The following is a 20,874-nucleotide window of genomic DNA, read 5'->3' as shown; positions in this document are numbered from 1 at the left end:
TCACTTTGGAAGCTCAAATGTTAAGGAAAAGTAGATAGTTAATGGCAGGACCCGAACAGCTTTATTATTCAAAGGGATCTTGGCGTTCAAGACCATGGCTCCCTGAAAGTGACCATGCAAGTAATTAGGTGGTTAGGAAGGCAAATGGCAATCTTGCCTTTATTGGTCAGGGAACTGGTTACAAGAGTCAGGAAGTCATGTTGTAACTTTTTAAGACTTTGGTGAAGGCATACTTAAAGTATTGTATTCACTTTTGTTCGCCATGTTCCAGGAAGGGTATGGAGGCTTTGGAGAGGGTACAGAGGGCGTTTACCAGGATGCTGCCTGGATTTGGAGAGGCGAGAAAACCTCAGATTGCTTTTTTGTGGAGTAGCGGAGACTGAGGGAAGACTTGATGGAAGTCTGTACAATCATAATAGATAGGGTTGATGGTCAGAAAGTTTTTTTCCAGAGTTGAAGCGTCAAAAACTATGTGACATGCGTTTAAGGTTAGGAGGGAAAGTTCAAGGGGCATGTAAGGGGCAATTTGTTTTTACACAGGGAGTGGTAGGTGTCTGGAATGAACTTCCAGGGTTGGTGGTGGAAGCAGATATATTAAGGCTCTTTAATGTTCATTTCGATAATTTGGAAGGATATGGACCAAGGTCCTCTAATTGCTGTTGAGCAGAATACTCTTCATAAGGGTCTTATTGTCTTAAACAGATGCTTTTAATGACCTTGATTTTATTTCTGACTGGTGTTTTTGTGACTGATGTGTTTTCAAACCATGTGCAACGCATAAGGATTTGTTTCAATTTGTTATAAGAAAAAAAACTGCTTTCCATGTTGATTTCTAATTATTTTTTACTCCCGAGTTATTTGTCGATGTGCAATAATCACAAAATTATGGAAGATCCCTGTATCTTATGTTCACCGCAATATGCACTTTCACTATCTACTTATTTACTTCCTACGTCTGGCATGAATGTCTAAACATTGGTCATGAACAAAAAGTTGTAAATTAAAGCTACATCTCAAAAAACAAACCAATGGATGGAAACATGTAATTTTTGTAATCCTGCATTTTTGAACCAAAAGCAATTCTGCTGAATAATCACTGAATGGCTCATTTTTGTGAATCATAAAGCTAGCTACCATATTATATTTATCAGTTTACCGATCTTAATGAATATCCAATCATCATCACAACAAAGTGCTTTTAAAATATTGAATTTTTTTTAGATTACAACGTAATTTTCCAGTCACTGCCATGACAATAATTGCACAATTATTGGAGTTAGTCTTTCTAACAAATATAGTGCTATTCGCATTTTAATTGCATCAATTGTTTCTTAGTACGAACACTACAACATAAAAATCAATTTACTGTTCAGGTCAACGATCCCATAATGGAACCAATGACTTCTCATTCGATGCCTCATTGTAAATATCTGTTGATTGCTCATTTGAATGATCGCGGTAATCTCAGCCTGAAGCATCCAGAGAAGTGTAATTTCTTTTCATTAGAATAATTCCTGGTCGTTTCTCCACATTGCTCAGTGAAATAATTAACTGAGATTTCTCAGCATTCTTAAATGAAATTATATAATTTTGACAATTCAATTGTTGCTATTATCTAATCATTGCTCAATATATTTCAGGGTATGACTACGAAATTATGCCTCATAAATTAAATAAAATAAAGATTTTGCAGTGGGCATTGTGAATATCAATTTTTATTTTAACCGTGGAAACAGTTGAATTGATTTAATTATGTTCAACTTCAATATTAACATTTACTGTATTTATAAACACAATACAAGTTAATCACTTTTCATGGAACAAAATCATTTAAAATGTTTATGACTGTTTGAAGTACAACAAAAGGAACTAACATCTCTTTATTGTTTCATGAAATAGTCACAGTACATTTTAAACTTTGGGAAGTTGAACATTTCTGGACAGAAGGGGAGTTTTCTTCAGATGAATAGTCGCATTGAGTGACTAATTCATTTATTTTCCTAATCATTTATGTTGCAAATGCATATTAATTTTCTTTTCATTCTGTGACAAACTGCATTGAACATATGGAACTATTTGATTGATTGAGTTTCGTTCATCAGTGTACACTGATCAAATTATTAGGTTTTTTCTTATCATGATTAATCACGAGATTCATATTTAATTAAAGTCATTATTGCTTTGTTACATTATTACTGTAAATTATTAATTCGTTTTGTCAGTTCATTACACACAGGAAATACGCAATTAATTCCCATTCAAATAATTACAAAAAACATCTGATTAATTTTCATTTGAGTTGCCGCCGTAAGCATGTGACTGTACACCTGCCCTTTCCGGATGGTAATATTATGACGGGTCCTTGTGGAGCTCTGACAGTGTCTCTACCACAAGATCAGGAGGAATGATTTCAATCTCCACCTTCAGCGGAGATGTGCCAAAGCAGCTCGGAAAGTTCATTAAAAAATATCTGAGTATACATTGAACTGCTTTTCAAAACAACATTAGATATTCTTCAATCTGTTCTGCATTTCAATCATCACCATATTTCCTATTTCTTTTCTTCAGTTCACTAATAAAATGATGCATCTAATTCTGCTGGTTCTACATTCCTTGGAAAAATAGTTGACGATGTTTCAACCTTAAAGTTTGAAGAGTCTAAGACATGGTAATCATGATTTGTTTTACTGTTTAAAGGAACCTCGTTCAAACGTTTCAAGCACATAAATCCTTATTCTCCGGTATTATAAAGATGAAAATATTAACAGTCGAAATTCCTCTTCAGCAAAATAACCAAATGCAACTTCATGTTATTCATTGGTCAGCTGATCACCTACATTTACAACTAAATATTGTAATTCATCTAAATACTGGTATGTGCTTTGATCAAATTTATTTTCTAATTATTACTTATTCATGAATTGTCAGGAATTTATTTTTATTTTCCATTCACCTATTCATATTGAATGTAAGATTGATATGCTGTGAAACTATTGGCGTATTTTCATTTGAACATTTAATTTGTCTCTCTCTCACTTATCTCACTTCATGCATGATGGCTTCAATGTACCTTGCTAAACTTAAAGATTTTGTTGACTTTAAGTAGTATCTTTAGCACTCACTTATCAATTTAATCCAAAATCATATAATCATAGAATCCCTACAGTGTTGAAAAAGGCCATTTGGCCCAACAGTCCATACTGACCATCCAAACAGTAACCCACCCAGACACTCCCTTGCTCTATTACTCGACATTTCCCCTGACTAATGCACCTAACCTAGGTAAAAACAATTACTGCAGATACTGGAAACCAGAGTTTAGATGAGAGTGGTGCTGGAAAAGCACAGCAGTTTAGGCAGCATCCGAGTAGCAGTAAAATCAACGTTTCGGGCAAAAGCCCTTCATCAGAAATATAGGCTGTATTCCTAATGAAGGGCTTTTGCCCGAAACGTCGATTTCACTGCTCCTCAGATGCTGCCTAAACTGCTGTGCTTTTCCAGCACCACTCTAACAAAATCTAATGCACCTAACCTAAAACATCCATGCATCATGGGCAATTTAACATGACCAACTCACCTCAGCTGCACACTTGTATACTATCACAGTGTTATTGAAATCAATGCTCACACAAAGCACGATACATAAAGCCACACAATGGTCTTCATGACCATCTAATTACTGTTCAGGAAATAATCTGAGCAATTGTCTTATTGTTCCTGAGAAGAATCACCACAGTAAGCATCTGGTCATCATTCCCTCCAATAAGTAGAATGGGTGTCCTCTGAAATTTCTGTTCAGTAATTATCCATGATACATATTGCTCAAAGCAGTGTTTATTCTTCGTTACGAGTGGCCAATGATTCTAACAGCCATTGGTCTTGATCTTATTGTTACTGAGTGCAATAACCACAGTAAACATCTGGTTATCATTCTTGCCAATAAATACAAGAGCTTTCCTCTTACTTTTCAGTTCAATAATTACGCATGATACTTGTTCTTTATCACAATTGGCCGAGGACACTGACAGCAAGACATGTTGATAGTCCTGATTTGTTCATGTTTTCAACAGGTTTTCAGGCCATGTATTTCAAAAAGAAGTAATTTGACTTCGTTCAAAATTAAATGTAAACATTTTCAGATATTTTCCATTCAAAATGTTTATTTGCTTATTCAGATCAAATTTGAATCTTGACTCTGTAAAGTGAAGTTATTGTGCTTTACATTCATGGAAGTACTAATTAATTGGTCCTCATCTGAAAATGTTTACATTTAATTTTGAACGAAGTCAAATTACTTCTTTTTGAAATACATGGCCTGAAAACCTGTGAAAACATGAACAAATCAGGACTATCAACATGTCTTGCTGTCAGTGTCCTCGGCCAATTGTGATAAAGAATAAATACCACTTTCAGCAACAAGTATCATGTGTAATTATTGAACTGAAAAGTAAGAGGAAAGCTCTTGTATTTATTGGCAAGAATGATAACCAGATGTTTACTGTGGAAATTTAAAATACTGATTACAGTGAAAATTGTATGAATTATACATGAGTGGTCTCTAAAAGAAAATCATGAAAGGCATGATAGAATTCTTGAACAGCCTGTATATTTGTAAAAAGAAAACATTATTTCCAAAAAACAAAGTTAAAAATCACACAACACCAGGCTATAGTCCAACATGTTTATTTGGAAGCACTGGCTTTCGGAGCGCTGCTCCTTCAACCACTTGATGAACGGGCAGCGCTCTGAAAGCTAATTCTTCAAAATAAACATGTTGGTTAATAACCTGCTGGTGTTTGATTTTTAACTTTGTACAGCCCAGTCCAACACAGGCGCCTCCAAATCATTTCAAAAATAAAACTCTTAAGTCTGTGGTTTAACAATTCAACAATCCTGCAACTAGATTATAATTCTCAGTTTATCTATCTTAATAAATATCTAATCAATGTCAGTGTAAATTCCCGGAAAACATCAAATCGTTTTGTTTGTTAAAACACGAACTTTAATTGAAAATTCTTTGTTATCACAATATGTGAATTATATTTTATCTCTCCAGTGATGTGAAGTGACCCTCGGACAGAAATTGGATGTTCTATATTCACCTACAGGCAGAGAAATCGGGACAAATACAAAATAAATCAAACTCAATCAAACAGCAACTAGAATCAATCAGCTCCAAGATGAATCAGATTTTCTTACACCTTGACTTCCAGCCAGTGCCTGAGCATTATACACCTCTCTTGGAAATGTCAATAATGAAGGGTTTTCACACCAACACATTGGATTCTTTAAATCCAGCTCATGACCACATGTGGATGTTTGTCACAAAATTATTAATCATTTTACAAATCATGGAAAATATCTCAAAGCTCTTGAAATAAATTAATCACTGCACATAAAGCCACACGATGGTATTCAAGGCCACCTAATTACTGTTCAGTACAAAACCTTTTGGCAGAATTGTATTGTTCTCAAGATGAATAACCACAGCAAACATCACGTTTTCACACCATCCCAAATATATGCAAGAGATACCTTCTTATAATTTACACACATCTTTCGCACACCATTAATCAGACTTCATTATTTACGATTAAGGATGCTGATAGTAACATGTTTTGAGATAAAGGAATTCCTAAATATAGGCGAGTTTTCTGATAGGTTCCCCCCAGTCATCACGATAAAAATGTAAATGTGGCTCAATGCATTGTAACAGATCCCCATTAAACTTTTTCATGTATTCACTCAGAGACAATGTTTAAAAATTTCCTCTATAAATGCTGTTGACTGTTTTTTGCTATGATACCCCTGTTCCTTTTCGATTTATTTTCTTTGTAATGCTGACACAAATGTCTGAATATTGATGACATGAAAAGTTGCATGGATTATATATTGTATTTCTACAGAAGAAAAGCTGAGACAGCAAGTACAGATTGCAGGAGTATCTGAGAATGTTGAATGATCAATTATCACTGCATATCGAATGTATTTTCCAAAACATCATGCCAGCATTCTAATTCTCAGTTCACTGATACTAATTATTATGTAATCAATATCACAGCAAACCCGTTTGGAAATATTGAATCACTTAATGTGTCAGTGTTCTAAAATAGATTAGCAATTCATTGTTAGTCCAACAATCACACAGTAATTCAATTTAGGTTTTGTAACAAATATCGTGAGGTTCACATTTCAATTTAAAATCATTATTTCTTAGTGCCAATTTTACAAAGAAAAATTGATCTTTTATTCCAGGTCAACACACCCACAAACCAAGCAATGATTCCTCACCCAACACTGACAGGAAATATCTGATATCTTCTCATTTGAATGTTCACAGAAATCATTGGATTAATATTCGGCCTTGCAAATGAAGATACGTCTGATTGTTTTAGACTCCAATAATTAATGTTCAATTCTACATTATACGGATAGTAATAAGACATTTCTAATCATTTTAAGTTTACAGTGACTAGTTTTAACACTAATTGTTACTTATATCTAATATTTAATCATTGATCAAATCCAGTAATAATCGGTTTAAGTGTGGAATTAAGTCTCAGTGACGTAAGCATATTGCATGGTACTGTTTCCTAATGGTAGCGAATACTGATTTTTATTTTAGTGCTGAAATCCTTGTTGATTTGCTGCTGTAGGGATGCCCCGAGCAGCCTGCCTTGGAATTAAAAGTCAAAATGATGGAGGGGAGATAAATAAGACTAGCAGTCTGTTTCAGTCTTAAGTTAAAAAAAAGACCATTTTGTACAATCCTACTCCAAGTCCATAAGTATGCCATTCCAGACAGTGATATTCCAGACAGTGAAAAGAGAATGCCTGCAGACACAAACATGACCAACCCTGACTTTCATTAATGAAAGAATAATTGTCCCAGTGAATGAATAAACACCAGCTGCAGGATAGAGCCCAGCAAACTTCCACAGCTGCTATCAGGGAAACACACAGGATTTGATTGTCAGAAATAGTTACTATTTTAAAGTTGCTCAGAACATTTAAAATGTTTCTAATTACATATTCTTGAGAATCGTAAATAAGGCAGATGAGAGGCCCAAAGGACTGCAGCAATTAATTTTGTAACCAGAGGAAATAAAATGCACAGAGAGATCCCAAGGCCTGGAGATTATAGCACCTGTAAAACACCATGAAGCAATAGGAAGCTCGGGCTATCCATAGCGATGTCATCCAAGATTAGGTGTTCTACATGATCGGGTGTCTGTATAAGGAGGGAAGGACTGTAACCACATTGCATGTGGACATTGTAATACAGAAAGTGTGTAAAAATACTGCTTTTTACTGTACGCGTTACAGTGTGTCATGGACCTCCCTTCCTACATTGGCCTCGGGGGATGATCCCTGCATTAACTGATTGCAGCATGAGTAAACAACTTCCACTTGCCTGAGTTCTGCCTATCTACTCAGCCTTCAATCCCTGTCAGGGAAAATCACTCCTACAGCTACGGTGTCATTTAAATTCAATACGAACACTTATTATCTGTGAAATTATTACTTGCAGAGCGATATCATTTTCATGTTAATTTTTTTAAACTTTTTTGTGTGCAAGAAAACAATATAGGTACATCCATTTGTTATTTAGTTCAACTTATACTAAATTTCAAATGATTGAAAAGACTACACGTGGGGGGGGGGGGGGATGCGGGGAAGAACGATTCTTCAGCTCAAATGTCACATTAAGTGACAATTTCCGTATTTTAAAATAATGTGATCTCCAAAATGAAATCTATTTTAATTTCATTTTGAGATAGTTTTATTTTCTTCCAACATTAGTTGTCAATGGACAATAATCACACAATTATTAGTCATTTGCTACAAAATGACTTCCTATTCCAAATGTCATTAACTCGATGTTTTGTTCATAATAATACTCACTTTCCCGGCCTAATTATTTTCTTCCTAGTTCTGACATTTGTCTAAACGTTTATCATGATTAAAGTTACATGAATAAAATAGACATGAACCTACCAAAAAAAAATTTAAACTATGTTCAATTGTTGCTGAGATTTTTTAATTATTAAAGCCACGTTTTATATTTTAATTCTCAGTTAATTAATCTTAATGAATATACAATGGACATCAGGGCAAAGTGCATTCAAAATATTAAGTCAATTTATCTATCAGGATTTTAGAAACAATTATCAATTACAATAATTACGCAATACTTTAACTTAGGCTTTATAACAAGTACAATGTGCCTTTAATAACTTCCATATTTCTTAGTGTGAGTGCTACAATATTAAAACCTGTTTCATACGGCCAATACACCCACAAAAGATCAATAATTGCCATTGCAGTATCATTTGTAAATATCTGACTTTTGCTCATTTGAAAGATCACAGTCTTCTCAGCCATTGAAATTCAGAGAACACCAGTTACTTTGCACTGCAAAATTTCTCTTTATTTCTGAACATTACTCAGTGGAATATGAAGAAGACATACTTCATTATTCTTAAATTCATTAATAAATGTTTTCAAATCGATTTGTTGCCAATACCTAATAATTATTCAATTCGGTAAGTGGTGTACGTGTGGAACTATGTTTTCGTATAATAACTAATGCAAGGACATTGCAATGTACAATCTCTCAATCATTCTGAATATTGCTTTTCATTTTAAACTTGGAAACACTTTTGATTTTAATCACAACAACAATTGAATATTTTTCATGTGCAATATCATTTAAATCCCCATGAATTTTTTAAAGCACACAAAAAAGGGTTGGCATCTCTCTTATTTCATTAAACAATCACAGGAAATGGTGACTTCTTAGAAATCGTACATTTTCAGAAAGAATGAAAGTTGTCTTCAGGTGAATAGTTACATTGATCGACCAATTATCATTTTGTTCCAATTTATGTGTAGATCAAAAACATTTTAATTTGCATTTCAGAAAATGAGAAACTTATGAACATATAAAATAATTAAATTCATTTTTATTTATAATGCACATTAATCACAGAATTCTGTCAAGTTGTCGTTCCACAAGTGATTATAAAAATCATGTTTAATTAAGACATTTGTTAACTCCCATCATTATTGTAAATTACTACTGAATTTTCAGTAGATTACACACAGTATCCAACCATTTAATTCCAATCCAATTATCACAATAAACATCTGATTAGTTTTCAGCCCTGCCCAGCCTGGTTGGGAATGTTATGAAGGAGTCTTGTGCAACTCTGGTCGTGTCTCTGTTACCAGACCAGAGGGTACAATTTCAATTCCCACCTTGCACAGAGCTGTGCCAGAGCAGCTCTGAATGTTGATAAGAAAATATCTAAGAATCAAATGAATTGCCTTTCAATTCAACATTAGATATGTTTTCATTTGTTGTTCATTCCAATAATCACAGTATCTGCTATATATTTTCTTCAGTCCGCTAATAACAGAATGTATCTAATTCCACTCAATCAATATTCTTTGCAAAAGATTTGATAATGTTGCAGTCACAAAGATGAAATATGCAAAGTAAAGATATTCCTTGATTTTCTTTTGTTCTGAAGAGCTGAGTTCAGACTGCACGTAGAACTTGATGTTTCAAAAATATAAATATGAGAAAAAAGTCAAGTTCTTCTTCAGTTAAATAAACAAATGCCACTTCCTGCTATATATCAATTTTTAGTTATTGATCTGTTTATGAGTTGTCTGAAATTTATTTTTAGTTTTCCACTCATCTATTTATATTGAATGTAAAATTGAAATGCTGTGAAAATATCCGAGTGTATTCATTTGAAAATTGAATTTGCATATTCTCTCTAATCTCATTTATTGCATGATGATTTAACTGTGTTTTGTTCAGCAAATCTAGTGAATACTAAAAATTGTCTAATCTAAAATAAGATCTTTCACATCCAGTTATCAGTCTGTTCCTAATTCATGTAAATATCTAAATTTATTGAAATCAATGTTCACACAAAACAGTGCACATAAAGCGACACAAAGATATTCATCATCAGCTGATTACTATTCAGTGCAATAACCTGAGTAAGTATCTTATTGTTTCCAGGACAAATGACAACAGTAAGCATTTATTTACTATTCTATGCAGTTAATGCAATTGATGTGCTATATTTCAGTTCAGTCGTTAATGTTGATTTGTATTGTTTAAACCAATAATTCTACTTTATCACGGATATTGACTGTACTACAATAATGATGGGAAGCAAATTTTTGTCAATCTAACAATCTTTAAGCTCCTTTTTTGTTGTGTGTGTACAAGAGACAATTCAACTTATAACCATTATTATTACAAATTGAACAAATACAGCATTTTAAATTTGTGACATTCCTACATTTTTGCAAAAGTTAGTCTTCACTGTATATGTCACATTAAAAAACTGCTATTTCAAATCATGTGTGCTACAAAATGATTATTGTTTTCATTTCATTGTAAGAAAAGAACTGCTTTGACCATGTTGATTTTTTTTGTCACCGTAGGACTTTGTTTCACAACAGCGATGAAATAATAATCTCCATTCGGTTCCAGTAAAAGCTCAACTGGCCTGGAACAGCAGAGCGGATTGCGATTTTCCGCGCGGGAAGCGAACACGATCATCACAGCAGAGACACTTTGAAATATTTGGGACGATCCCACACCACAATTATTTCCCCGGGAGCAAACCCATTTTTTTTTGTTTTCAACATCAATACACTGGCGACCGAAACAGCATTCCAACAAGCTGCAGCGTTGGAGGTGATCAACAGAAAAGGCAGCGGTGGGATTCAAACCCACCACCCTTCCGGAACTGGAATCTGGATCCTGCACTTTAGGCCGCTCGGCCACACTACCAGCAGGCGAGGCTCCCCATTTTCTTGCATTTCCAATTGTGCTCCTGCATAACAACAGATGCAAAGTCACATGAAAAGGGTTCCATTATCCCGCTCCGACTCGCACAGCTGCTGGGATGTGCCCGGCTACAATGTCAATTTCGCAGCAGATAATGATAGCCCACCAATCCAAAAAAATCAATGGTAAGCTGAGTCTATCTTCTCAGACTCTTTTCAGTTACAAATGTATCTGTGAGTGCGTGAGAATATAGGTTCGCTTATGATTTGGTCAAATTACCATGAGCTGCTTGACATTACTGCAATTTCGATTCTTGCTTTGCTAAATGATTTCACCCATTGCTCGAAACAGGACGACTTTCACGTTTACACGGAACACGAAACACACCGGACTACAGGGGAAATGGACAAAGCTGAGCAGACCGTGTTCCACATCATACCATGCAGCATAGTTACAGTCACTGTGTCTGTTTTGCAGAATACGAGTCCCAAAGAATGTTCTCCACCCTAAAACCGGAGGTAACATTACAATCCGAGAACGACAGATCACATTGTGAGGATGCTCTGACCTCGGAGCCAGTTCGAGATGCCACTTTCCTTGCCTTTTACCTTAACCGTGCAATTTGCTGCAGAGATGTTCATTCCTGGACATGAGCCATATGGATACGAACTGAATTGGAAACCTGTGTGGGAATCGACGAGAAGCGACTCAATAAATTTTGCTAAATTCCATGGTGCTTATTAGAAATGCAGTTTCTGTTCACCTCAATCTAAAAGGCAGTTTCTGAACATAGTAACAGAAGTCAAAAGGTAATTACTTCACCCCACCCCCACTCCGGAAGAGGCGCTAACTGCCCTTGAGTGCTTTTTGTTCTCGATGTGAAGAGCTCTCACGCCTGAGTCACCTTCACGTCTCTGGTTGCTGAGTAAATCACAAAGAAGGAATTTCACCAGAGCTGCAACTGCCTCACTTCCCCACTCGCCCTCCCTGTTTACATTTTCCTGCTCGTCAGTGATTTAAAGAAAACCAAATGGGTGCGATGTCATTCTGTAGCCTCTCTGTCGATTCCTCCGTTTCAGTTCCAACATGACTTAGATCTCGGGGCGGACCTTCATACTAGCGACACTATGAAAGCACAAGTCCAAAGGTTCCTCTGAGAGTGTAATTTCTTTCATTGCTGTTACTGATTGAATGAGCCACTAACGTGCGAACTGCCCCAAAACATGATTTAGGACCTCTGGTGCCAATTCTCGCACGTTGAATAACGACAGACAGATTCCAAACGAGGCCTTTCAGAGACGACTTTGGGGTACATTTGACAGACAGACTAGTTCAGGAATCCGTGGTGCGCTGTGACACCAGCGCATCAGCTTCTTCCCTATCTTTGAACCGGGCCGCCTGCACAAGGAATGCAAATGCGGTACTGCTTTTCATGGAAGGATCAGAAGGCGGTAACTACACTCTCAAACAGAATGGCATATGATCAGAACCAGGTTGGAGAAAAACTTTACAATGCTTTGCACAGTAATTAAATGGAATGGCATTACATTTCACTACGAGAGCAGATTTGTTCAAGCAAATTCGAAGGCAGGTTTGCAGATGGGAAAGCAAGCAAGAAAGCTCCGTTCTTGTCCATGTAAAAGCTGCAGTTGAAGAGCAAAGCAGTTTCTGCCCAATTTCAAACTGGCGACTTTTCGCGTGTGAGGCGAATGTTATGACCACTACACTACAGAAACAAGCCTCAACCGGCCGCGTTGCGACTCAGTGGCATCCAGCACTGAAAGCTGAAGCCATTCTCCGTTTCACCTTTCTGTTTCCAATAGCTCGTTGTTGTCCAGTGGAATTGACATCTTGAAAACGTAAAAAAAAGACACGTGAAATTGATGACAAAATATGGACAAGGATGTCGACAATGTTTGGACCGTAGGGCGAGGTGGAATAGGCTGGGACGACTTTCCCTCCAGCGGAAACGACTGCGACACGATCTAATGGAAGGTTTGTTAACGGAGTATTTAGGTGTTTTACCCAAGTTGGGGTGAGTTGAAAACTCGAGAGCATAGGCTTAAAGTGAGTGGGCTGAAATTGACAAAGGATCTGGAGGCACATTTCCCACACCGAAGGTTGTGCGCGTATGGAATGAGTTACCAGAGGAAGTGGAGGAGGCTATTACACTCAGAAAATTGCAAAGGTAATTGGATGATTTCTGGATAGGATGGGTTTAGAGGGATTGGGGCCAAATGCTGGGGAACGGGACTTGTTTAATTTTGGCTATGTGGTGAGCATGGACGAGATACACCGAAGTATCTGTTTCCACGCGGTGTACCCCAATACCATTGTGTTGCTTACACCGGCTGTAAAGGATTACTTTTTAGCGGAGCTTGCCATCGCAGTCTGTGGCACAATCATTTAGTCTGTTCGACTGCTCACGGGAAAGGTAGTATTGTGAAATACTGCAGAATCGAACGACTTTCTTTCTTTTGCTGCGACTGACCATACTCCGTGAAATTTTCCCAGATCCTCAGTTGAGGATTTTTGCTGCTGGAAGTTACCTCAGAAACCCTGTTAACTCTTAATGCATTGAGCGAATCGCAAAACAGAAAGCATTTAACACGGAACACAAACAAAATGGGCATACCTCATGCATTTTCAGACACAGCGAAGCATGAATGCTAAATGTGAGACAGTCCGAGGGCATGAGCCATAAAGTAATCTCATAACTAACAACAGGGCAATTCCAAACTACTCTTTCAAACATACTGCAGCCTTAGTGCACCACCACTTCCCAGACAATGCTGAAAAGAGAGAAAGAAAGAACCTAATAAGAATGGGCCATAAAAAGTGAATTTCACCAATCACAGTCTCGATTAGATTACCTTTCCCTTCCGATGTCTCCAGGACGGAAATGAAGGAAATAGGAGAAATTCAATAACATATCACATCAAAATTCATTGGAACGATTTTCCCATTGGCCAGAAAACCAAATAACGACGAGTCGAGTCACCTCAGCACATTGTTTCACAACAGCGATGAAATAACAGACTCCATTCGGTTCCAGTAAAAGCTCAACTTGCCTGGAACAGCAGAGCTTTTTGCGATTTTCCGCGCGGGAGGCGAACACGATCATGACAGCAGAGACACTTTGAAATATTTGGCACTATCCCACACCACAGTTTATTCCCCGGGAAGCAAACCGATTTTTCCTTTTGTTTTCAACATCAATGCAGTGGGGACCGAAACAGCATTTTAACAATGCCGCTGCGTTGGAGTTGATCAGCTGAAATGGCACGCTCCTTTCGAGACTGGAACCTGGATCCAGCACCTTAGACCGCTCGGCCACACGACCAGCCGGTAGGAGCCTCCCTTTCCTTGCACTTCCAATTGTGATGCTGCATAACAACAGATGCAAAAACACAAGAAAAGGGTTCCATGATCCCTCTCCGACTCGCACAGCTGCTGGGATGTGCCCGGCTACAATGTCAATTTCGCAGCAGATAATGATAGCCCATCAATCCAAAAAAATCAATGGTAAGCTGAGTCTATCTTCTCAGACTCTTTTCAGCTACAAATGTATCTGTGATTGCGTGAGAATATAGGTTCGCTTATGATTTGGTCAAATAACCATGCACTGCTTGACATTACTGCAATTTCGATTCTTGCTTTGCTAAATGATTTCACCCATTGCTCGAAACAGGACAACTTTCACGTTTACACGGAACACGAAACACACCGGACTACAGGGAAAATGCACAAAGCTGAGCAGACCGTGTTGCACATCATACCGTGCAGCATAGTTTCAGTCACTGTGACTGTTTTGCAGAATAAGAGTCCCAAAGAATGTTCTCCACCCTTAAACCGGAGGTAGCATTACAATCCGAGAACGACAGATCACATTGTGAGGATACTCTGACCTCGGAGCCAGTTCGAGATGCCACTTTCCTTGCCTTTTACCTTAACCGTGCAATTTGCTGCAGAGATGTTCACTCCTGTACATGAGCCATATGGATACGAACTGAATTGGAAACCTGTGTGGGAATCGACGAGAAGCGACTCAATAAATTTTGCTAAATTCCATGGTGCTTATTAGAAATGCAGTTTCTGTTCACCTCAATCTAAAAGGCAGTTTCTGAACATAGTAACAGAAGTCAAAAGGTAATTACCTCACCACACCCCCACTCCGGAAGAGGTGCTAACTGCCCTTGAGTGATTTTTGTTCTCGATGTGAAGAGCTCTCACGCCTGAGTCACCTTCACGTCTCTGGCTGCTGATTGAATCACAAAGAAGGAATTTCACCAGAGCTGCAACTGCCTCACTTCCCCACTCGCCCTCCCCGTTTACATTTTCCTGCTCGTCAGTGATTTAAAGAAAACCAAATGGGTGCAATGTCATTCTGTAGCCTCTCTGTCGATTCCTCCGTTTCAGTTCCAACATGACTTAGATCTCAGGGCGGACCTTAATACTAGCGACGCTATGAAAGCACAAGTTCAAAGGTTCCTCTGAGAGTATAATTTCTTCATTGAAGTTGCTGATTGAATGAGCCACTAACGTGCGAATTGCTCCAAAACATGATTCAGGACCTCTGGTGCCAATTCTCGCACGTTGAATAACGACAGACAGCTTCCAAACGAAGCCTTTCAGAGACGACTTTGGGGTACATTTGACAGACAGACAAGTTCAGGAATCCGTGGTGCGCTGTGACACCAGAGCATCAGCTTCTTCCCTGTCTTGGAACCGAGCCGCCTGCACAAGGAATGCAAATGTGGTACTGCTTTTCGTGGAAGGATCAGAAGGCGGTAACTACACTCTCAAACAGAATGGCATATGATCAGAACCAGGTTGGAGAAAAACTTTACAATGCTTTGCACAGTAATTAAATGGAATTGCATTACATTTCACTACGAGAGCAGATTTGTTCAAGCAAATTCGAAGGCAGGTTTGCAGATGGGAAAGCAAGCAAGAAAGCTCCGTTCTTGTCCATGTAAAAGGCTGCAGTTGAAGAACAAAGCAGTTTCGGACCAGTTTCGAACTGGGGACCTTTCGTGTGTTATGCGAGCGTGAAGACCACTACACTACAGAAACAAGCCTCAACCGGCCGCGTTGCGACTCAGTGGCATCCAGCACTGAAAGCTGAAGCCATTCTCCGTTTCACCTTTCTGTTTCCAATAGCTCGTTGTTGTCCAGTGGAATTGACATCTTGAAAACGTAAAAAAAAGACACGTGAAATTGTTGACAAAATATGGACAAGGATGTCGACAATGTTTGGACCGTAGGGCGAGGTGGAATAGGCTGGGACGACTTTCCCTCCAGCGGAAACGACTGCGACACGATCTAATGGAAGGTTTGTAAACGGAGTATTTACGTGTTTTACCCAAGTTGGGGTGAGTTGAAAACTCGAGAGCATAGGCTTAAAGTGAGTGGGCTGAAATTGACAAAGGACCTGGAGGCACATTTCCCACACCGAAGGTTGTGCGCGTATGGAATGAGTTACCAGAGGAAGTGGAGGAGGCTATTACACTCAGAAAATTGCAAAGGTAATTGGATGATTTCTGGATAGGATGGGTTTAGAGGGATTGGGGCCAAATGCTGGGAAACGGGACTTGTTTAATTTTGGCTATGTAGTGAGCATGGACGAGATACACCGAAGTATCTGTTTCCACACCGTGTACCCCAATAACGTCTTGTTCCTTACCCCGGCTTGAAAGGATTACTTTTTAGCAGAGCTTGCTGTCGCAGTCTGTGGCACAATCATTTAGTCTGTTCGACTGCTCACGGGAAAGGTAGTATTGTGAAACACTGCAGAAACGAACGACTTTCTTTCTTTTGCTGCGACTGACCATACTCCGGGAAATATTCCCAGATTCTCAGTTGAGGATGTTTGCTGCTGGAAGTTACCTCAGAAACCTTGTTAATTCGTAATGGATTGAGCGAATCGCAAAACAGAAAGCATTTAACACGGAACACAAACAAAACTGGCATACCTAATGCATTTTCAGACACAGCGAAGCATGAATGCTAAATGTGAGACAGTCCGAGGGCATGAGCTTTAAAGTAATCTCACAACTAACAACAGGGCAATTCCAAACTACTCTTTCAAACAGCCTTAGTGCACCACCACCTCCCAGACAATGCTGAAAAGAGAGAAAGAAAGAACCTAATAAGAATTGGCCATAAAAAGTGAATTTCACCAATCACAGTCTTGATTTGATTACCTTTCCCTTCCGATGTCTCCAGGACACAAATTAAGGAAATGGGAGAAATTCAATAACATATCACATCGAAATTCATTGGAACGATTTTCCCATTCGCTAGTAAACCAAATAACGATGAGTCGAGTCACCACAGCACTTTGTTTCACAACAGCGATGAAATAACAGTCTCCATTCGGTAAGCTGAGTCTATCTTCTCAGAATCTTTTCAGCTACAAATGTATCTGTGATTGCGTGAGAATATAGGTTTGCTTATGATTTGGTCAAATAACCATGCACTGCTTGACATTACTGCAATTTCGATTCTTGCTTTGCTAAATGATTTCACCCATTGCTCGAAACAGGACGACTTTCACGTTTACACGGAACACGAAACACTCCGGACTACAGGGGAAATGCACAAAGCTGAGCAGGCCGTGTTCCACATCATACCATGCAGCATAGTTTCAGTCACTGTGTCTGTTTTGCAGAATAAGAGTCCCAAATAATGTTCTCCACCCTAAAACCGGAGGTAGCATTACAATCCGAGAACGCCAGATCACATTGTGAGGATGCTCTGACCTCTGGGCCAGTTCGAGATGCCACTTTCCTTGCCTTTTGCCTTAACCGTGCAATTTGCTGCCGAGATGCTCACTGCTGGACATGATCCACATGGATTCCAACTGAATTGGAAACCTGTGTGGGAATCGATGAGAAGCGACTCAATAAATTTTGCTAAATTCCATGGTGCTTATTAGAAATGCAGTTTCTGTTCACCTCAATCTAAAAGGCAGTTTCTGAACATAGTAACAGAAGTCAAAAGGTAATTACCTCACCCCACCCCCACTCCGGAAGAGGTGCTAACTGCCCTTGAGTGATTTTTGTTCTCGATGTGAGAGCTCTCACGCCTGAGTCACCTTCACGTCTCTGGTTGCTGAGTGAATCAAAAAGAAGGAGTTTCACCAGAGCAGCAACTGCCTCACTTCCCCACTCGCCCTCCCCGTTTACATTTTCCTGCTCGTCAGTGATTTAAAGAAAACCAAATGGATGCGATGTCATTCTGTAGCCTCTCTGTCGATTCCTCCGTTTCAGTTCCAACGTGGCTTAGATCTCGGGGCGGACCTTAATACTAGCGACGCTATGAATGCACAGGTCCAAAGGGTCCTCTGAGAGTGTAATTTCTTTCCTTGGTCTGGTAGGTACATCCACATACTGAATCAGAAAATTGTTTTGTACACACTTAAGAAATTCCTCTCCATCTAAACCTTTAACATTATAGCAGTCCCAGTCGATGTTTGGAAAGTTAAAATCCCCTACCACAACTACCCTATTATTCTGACAGCGAGCTGAGATCTCCTTACAAGTTTGTTTCTCAATTTCCCTCTGACTATTGGAGGGTCTATAATACAATCCCAATAAGACGATCGTCGCTTTGTTATTTCTCAGTTCCACCCAAATATCTTCCTTCCATGCATTTCTGGGAATATCCCCCCCTCAGCACAGCTGTAATGCTATCCCTTATCACAAATGCCACTCCCCCTCCTCTCTAGCCTCCCATTCTATCCTTCCTTTCGCATTTCTGTCTGGAACATTAAGCTACCAGTCCTGCCCATCCCTGAGCTATGTTTCCGTAATTGCTATGATATCCCAGTTCCTAACCGTGCTCTGAGTTCATCTGCTTTCCCTGTTAGGCCCCTTGCATTGAAATAAATGCAGTTTAATTTATTAGTCCTACCTTGTCCCTGCCTGCCCTGACCGTTTGACTCACTTCTGTTCTCAACTGTACCCGTCTCAGGTCACTCTCTCTCCTTACTATCTCCCTGGTCCCTCCCCACTTACTAGTTTAAATCCTGCCAAGCAGTTCTAGCAAATTTCCCTGTCAGTATATTTGTACCCTTCCAATTTAGGTGCAATCCATCCTTCTTGTTTAGATCGCTTCTACCCCAAAAGAGATTCCAATGATCCAAAAATGTGAATCCTTCTCCCATTCACCAGCTCCTCAGCCATGCATTCATCTGCTCTATCCTCCTATTCCTGCCCTCACTAGCTCGTAGCACTGGGAAAAATCCAGATGCTACTACCCTTGAGGACCTCCTTTTTAAATTACTGCCTAACTCTCTGCAATCTCCCTTCAGAGTCTTAACCTTTCCCGTCCAATGTCCTTGGTTCTAATGTGTACAGTGACCTCCTTCTGGCCCCTCTCCCCCGTGAGAACATTCTGCACCATCTCTGAGACATCCTTGATCCTGGCACCAGGGAAACAACACACCATTCTGCTTCTTCTGTGCTGCACAAAGAATCATCTGTCTGTACCTCAGACTACAGAATCTCCTAACACAATTGATCTCTTGGAAGCCGTCGTACCCCTCGTTGCATTAGAGCCAGTCTCAAAACAGAAATCGGCTGTTCGTGCTACGTTCCCTGAGAATCCATCACCCCCTACACTTCCAAAACTACATTACCTGTTTGAAATGAGTATATCCACAAAAGACTCCGGTCCTAGGTGCCGCCCTCTCTCAGCCTTCCTGGAGTTAACCCATCTATGTGACTGTATCTGAGACTTCCCCCCCCCTCCTATAACTGCCATCCATCATATACTGTTGCTGTTGCAAATTACTCAACGCTTCTATCTGTCTCTCCAACCGATCCACTCGATCTGATAAGATTCGCATCCTACAGCATTTATGGCAGATATAATCTGCAGTAACCCTTAAACTCTCTTTAAACTCCCACATCTGACAAGAAGTACATTTCACTGCGAAGGACATTTTTGCTCCTTCATAATCTACAGACCCAGAAAATAACACCCTCTTATTCCTCTACAAACACTGACTCAGGTTAAATTAATAGCTATGGCTTATATTTTAAGTTTAATCAAGAGACTTATTTCCAAAAACATATAACAAAGAAAAAATCCACTATACTCACTACTGCAGCCCTTCTCTTGGACAGACTTAAAACAACAAATAACTTGTCTGATTCTGTGCTGTGAATTTCGCCAAACAGTTCCTCCAAGATTGGTTGTGAATTTCACTGTTTGTTAATTTTCCCAGATGCACTCCATTGCATCTGGGCCTGTAACATGAACAGCAAATTGAGCAGAGGCTGAAGAAATGGGAAGCTCTGAAACCACGGAGTGAGTGTATGGGGGGAAATGGATCTGCTGTGTCTGTCTGTGTTTTCGCCCGGACAAGCACATCCTCTCACTCTCCCCGTTACATACACTGATGCACCACTCTCCCGATCTGCTTCACACACACACACTCACACTCCACCTCTCTCACATTCCACACACGCATTCCACTCTGTCACACACGCATGCACACACAGCCTCTCTCCCCCTCCCTCCCGCACTGACAAACACACCCCACCTCACTCTCTCTCACATATACAGTGTCTGTATCTCCCCTTCACACAGACTCGCCCCTTCTCTCACACATACGCACACGCACACAATGTATGCACATATAATCTGCGAGGTGAATTTACATTTGCCAATTTATATTTGCCGATGCATTTTATTTTGTTCCAAATACGTACAATTTGTAGACAGTCAGTCAATGTGATATTTTACAAACTCCTACTTTGTAAATATAGCCAGTCTGACTCCAGATGAAGACACAGACAGTGTCTGAACAAGGTGTCACGTTTAGAATACATTGTCTGACCGCAAGTGTTACTTCATTTTCTGAAGGTACCTCCAGGTAGTGACTTGAAATAAATTCTGCGATTTGCATATTAATCAATCAAACTTGCACCTCCATTTTAACTGATAAAGTATTTAAGAGCCATCTTAGATGTGTACAATTCATGTGCATAAGTTTTACAACCCTTTGATCTTTCCTTAAAACTTCTGTGTTTATGGTCTTCCTC

At 39.1% G+C, this 20,874-nt stretch overlaps 1 long non-coding RNA gene across 2 annotated transcripts; it reads right to left on the bottom strand.

The window, feature by feature from the left end:
* Positions 1-8,144: 8,144 nt before the first annotated feature.
* On the bottom strand, positions 8,145-15,008 carry LOC148141966 (uncharacterized). Of its 2 annotated transcripts, none has more exons than XR_015752260.1 (3): positions 13,693-15,008; positions 11,259-12,669; positions 8,145-10,865 (listed from the first exon to the last, which is right to left on the bottom strand). It is a non-coding gene; the product is annotated as an uncharacterized LOC148141966 (long non-coding RNA). The 2 variants fall into 2 exon arrangements; XR_015752261.1 differs by lacking the exon at positions 13,693-15,008 and having other exon boundaries at positions 8,152-10,865; positions 11,259-11,501; positions 11,637-12,808.
* Positions 15,009-20,874: the final 5,866 nt, after the last annotated feature.

Source organism: Chiloscyllium plagiosum, unplaced genomic scaffold (genome assembly GCF_037043375.1).
Source record: "Chiloscyllium plagiosum isolate Xiang-an unplaced genomic scaffold, Cpla_swu_hap1 HiC_scaffold_31, whole genome shotgun sequence".
In the NCBI taxonomy this organism is placed as follows: domain Eukaryota; kingdom Metazoa; phylum Chordata; class Chondrichthyes; order Orectolobiformes; family Hemiscylliidae; genus Chiloscyllium; species Chiloscyllium plagiosum.
The sequence above is the reverse complement of the archived record's forward strand: the minus strand, read 5'-3'. Positions and strand labels throughout refer to the sequence as shown.